The sequence below is a fragment of the Sinocyclocheilus anshuiensis genome, unplaced genomic scaffold (genome assembly GCF_001515605.1).
Source record: "Sinocyclocheilus anshuiensis isolate Anshui unplaced genomic scaffold, SAMN03320099.WGS_v1.1 scaffold262, whole genome shotgun sequence".
NCBI lineage: Eukaryota > Metazoa > Chordata > Actinopteri > Cypriniformes > Cyprinidae > Sinocyclocheilus > Sinocyclocheilus anshuiensis.
The window spans coordinates 61334-65727 of record NW_015547650.1 but is presented as its reverse complement, the minus strand read 5'-3'; the positions used below and the strand labels follow the sequence as shown (position 1 = coordinate 65727).

General features: G+C 42.8%; 1 protein-coding gene across 1 annotated transcript in view; it reads right to left on the bottom strand.

Annotated features, from left to right (window-relative positions):
* her2 (hairy-related 2) overlaps window positions 1-4394 on the bottom strand; it is a 20487-nt gene that overhangs the window by 6429 nt on the left and 9664 nt on the right. Inside the window, exon 2 of the mRNA XM_016504158.1 lies at window positions 3286-3491. The gene's annotated coding sequence lies outside the window, so the exon portion shown is untranslated. The remainder of the gene's footprint in view (window positions 1-3285; window positions 3492-4394) is intronic.

Here is a 4394-nt window from a genome sequence, read left to right as displayed (position 1 = left end):
GGAACCAGTGATCCACCGCTGGAACGTCTGAGGGTTCTCCCGTCCACGGGAATAGGGGAGGTTGGTAACCGAGTACGCACTGAAACGGGGTGAGGCCGGTGGTTTGCTGTCGAAGGGAGTTTTGTGCGTACTCGGCCCAGGGAAGGTAGAGGCTCCAGCGGTTCTGGTTCTGGTGGCAATAGCTACGGAGGTATCTCCCGATCTCCTGGATTTTGCGCTCAGTCTGGCCGTTGGACTGTGGGTGATATCCGGAGGTGAGGCTTACTGATACGCCCAGGAGATGGAAGGCCCTCCAGACCCGGGAGATGAACTGAGGCCCACGATCGGAGACGATATCCTCCGGGATGCCGAAGTTGCGAAAGACTTGGTGGAATAACTGTGTAGCGGTTTCCATGGCCGTGGGTAATTTTCTGAGGGGAGAAGTTTACATCCTTTTGAGAATCGGTCGACAACCACGAGAATACATGTATGGGATTCGGACTCAGGGAGATCGGTGACGAAGTCGACTGGGACCAGGGACCAGGGCCGGTGAGGTATGGGAAGGGGTACCAGTTTGCCTTGAGGTAGGTGACGGGGGTGATGGCACATGGCACAGACTGAGCATCCTTGGACAAAGCGCCGGACTTCTCGCGCCATAGCGGGCCACCAATAGCGGGATTCGAGGAGCGAGAGGGTTTGCTGGCTGCCTGGATGTCCAGAGCCCGGAGAGGAATGCAGCGAGTCCAGAAGGGTATTGCGGAGAGTGGATGGGACATAGACCTTCCCTTCTGGACCTCCCGGCGGAGCTGGTTCGGAGTGGGTGGCCTGGCGGATCTCTTCGTCGAGCGTCCATTGAATGGGACCCACAATGAGGGCTGGAGGGAGAATGGTCTCCGGGGGTATTACCCGTTCGGTGGCCTGAGGAAGGTGTGACAGAGCGTCTGCTCGGGTGTTTTTGGGTCCGGGACGGTAGGTAACAGTGAACTGGAAACGGGTGAAGAACAGCGCCCGCCGTGCCTGACGGGGATTGAGGCGTTTGGCCTCCCTAAGATATTCCAGGTTCCGGTGGTCAGTGATGACCTGGAAGGGATGAAGAGCTCCCTCCAGCCAATGTCTCCACTCCTCCAGCGCGAGCTTGATGGCGAGAAGCTCGCGGTTTCCGATGTCATAATTCTGCTCCGCCGGGGAAAGCTTGCGGGAGAAGTATGCACAGGGATGGAGGCTGGGAGGCTCTCCAGACTGCTGGGAGAGCACCGCTCCTACTCCTACGGTGGACGCGTCTACTTCCACGACAAATGGTTTCTGAGGATCGGGCAGCGCGAGGGTAGGAGCGGTGCAGAAGGCTTCCTTCAATTCTTCAAAACTTTGGAGGGCTGTGGGCGTCCAGGACAGAGACTTGGGCTTATTACGGAGCATAGACGTGCGGGCGGCTGTGTGCTGACTGAAATGGTGGATGAAACGGAGGTAGAAATTTGAGAATCCTAGAAAGCGTTGGAGTTCCTTAACGGTCTTGGGTTGTGGCCAGTGGTTCCACTCGGCACCATGGCGGATACGAACGAGGTTATAGGCGCTTCGCAGATCCAGCTTGGAGAAGATACGAGCTCCACGAAGTTCCTCTAGGGCGGCCGGCACCAGTGGAAGGGGATACGGATATTTCACTGTTTGTGAGTTGAGAGTTCGGTAATCAATACAAGGCCGCAAGCCTCCGTCCTTCTTGCCCACAAAGAAGAAACTGGATGCGGCCGGTGAGGTGGAGGGCCGGATGAAGCCTTGCTGGAGAGCCTCCTTAATATACTCCTCCATTGCTCCTTGCTCCGGGATGGACAAAGGGTACACACTACCCTTAGGGAGTTGAGCTCCAGGCAGCAAATCTATGGGACAGTCCCACGGCCAATGATGTGGTAGTTTCGTCGCGGCCCGCTTACTGAACACATCCTGGATAGGGCAAGTATTCAACCCAATCTCGAGACCTTAAACTCCTTCATTTCTCCCCATGTTCGAAATCTGGGTGTGTTGTTTGATAATTCCTTAAAATTTGATAAACAAATTAGTGCTGTAGTAGTTTCTAGCTTCTTCCATCTTCGCTCCCTTTCTAAAATCAAGTCATTTCTCTCAAAAAGCTCTCTAGAGGTTGCTATCCATGCCTTTATTACGTCTCGGCTGGATTATTGCAACGCCCTCTATTTCGGAATATCAAAGTCCCAAATCTCTCGGCTACAAGTAGTTCAAAATGCAGCAGCTAGATTCTTGAAGCGGTGTAAAAAGTTTGATCATGCCACTCCCCTCTTGCGATCATTGCATTGGCTGCCAGTTCACTATCGAATTGAGTTTAAAATATTGCTACTTGTCTATAAATCACTTAACAATCAAGCTCCGTCTTATTTATCTGATTTACTCCACCCCTACTCCTCGAAGAGGGGACTAAGATCAGAGGGCAAATTTCTCCTTCAGACCCCTAGAACCCGCTTAAAAACCAGAGGATCTAGAGCCTTTGAAGTGGCTGGTCCCACCCTCTGGAACAACTTACCAGTTCACATCAGAATGGCTTCCACTTTATCTGAGTTCAAGTCATATCTTAAAACACATCTTTTCTCTCTGGCTTTTAACATGTAATAATATGTGCCTTTGAATTGTTTTAATCTGCTTTTGTTGTTGTATGGATTTTGAATTGTTTCTATTTGTTTACTGATCTTCTCCTTGTTATATATTATTGTATGTTGTGCAGCACTTTGGTCGGCCTTGTTTCGTGCTTAAATGTGCTCTAGAAGTAAAACTGAACTTGAACTTGAACTTAAAATAAAATGAACTATTTTAATGAATAAAAATATTATAAATAAAATATTTATTATCATTGTTTAAATATTTAGTAAAATATATGTATTAAAACAAACTAATTTAAACAGTTTTATATTCAATAAACAAAAATAGTTAATTTATTTGTTATTAACTATTTATTAAAAACTTAAATTAAAAAGAAAATCATATGCATTAAAATAATACATTTAAATATGTTTATTACACAAACATATATACATATTTGTATAAAAAAAATCCAATTGATTAAAAACTATTATAAACGCATTTTTAATTAATTGTTCAATTAAAAATGATTAAATATGTACATATAATTATGGTTAATTATAAATGATTAAATGATAGATAGATAGATAGACAGACAGACAGACAGACAGATAAATAGATAGATAGGCAGGCATGCAGAAATGTGTTTTGCACACATGCTTCCATGTTTGTTTGTGTTGGTGGGATTGTGTGCAGATCAATCTCTCCTCAGGAGTGAAAGCGTACCTGCGGCTTTGAGGTGCGTGTGGGAGAGAGGGGAGCTTTGTGTGCACGAGCAGAGGACCAGATGGTCTATTGAGAGGGGGAATAATGAGGCGCGCTGGATCAGCGGCAGCAGGGTGGGGCGGCTCTCAATGGGCCAAAGTGTGGGAAGCAGACACAGACCAGAGCTCTCACACATTCCTCACTGGAGTGACCTGCAGCTGGACACACTGCCACAACACCACACGCACAGAGAGAGAGAGAGCCTTTATTCCTCCGAACGATGAGAAGCTCTACGGTGGAATGCAGCCTAGTCATTAAACTATCAGTGTCTTCTGTCAGAATGAGTCACTGTTTGGAAACAGGAGTCTTAAAGAAGGAAGAAAGAAACTGAAGAAAATAGAGCAGGTTTCCCTCCAAAAAAAACATCTGGCATTGGGTGACCAGTGTTGATGATCTGAGCACAGAGAAAATATTTTTGTATTGGTTTATTAGAAGCGGAATATGTGAAATAACATGAAATTAAAAATAAAGTTAAATTCAAGCACAACATTAAGGAAAATATTCAATAATAGAGAGGGTAAATTCAGCGGCACCTGTGATATGTTATTTATTTTAGCATTATTTATAAAAATAGAACGTTCATTTTAGGATTTTTTTTTACATTTAATTAAATTTAAATTGTTTATTTAATTTGTTGAATATTTGCCATTTTGATCATTATATTTATTATTCCTTTTACTTTACAATAAATATAAATAGAACAATCATTTTCCAAAAGACAAGGATTTTTACATTTTATTTGGTCATATTTGTATTCAGTTTTATCATTGTATTTTGTTAATTTATCTTTTTTTTTACAGTAATTATTATGAAAATGTCATTTTTATTGTATACAATAAAATTTATTGTATACAAACTTTTTTTTTATATTTCCTGCAATCATTTTCCAAAAGAGAAGGATATTTGCATGTTATTTAATTTCACATTTTTATTACATTTTATAATTTTATTTTATTAATTTACCCATTCTTTTTAGAATAATAATTAATATTATGAAAATGTCATTTATATTGTTTAATTTTTATGTATCTATATTATATATATATATATATATATATATATATATATAT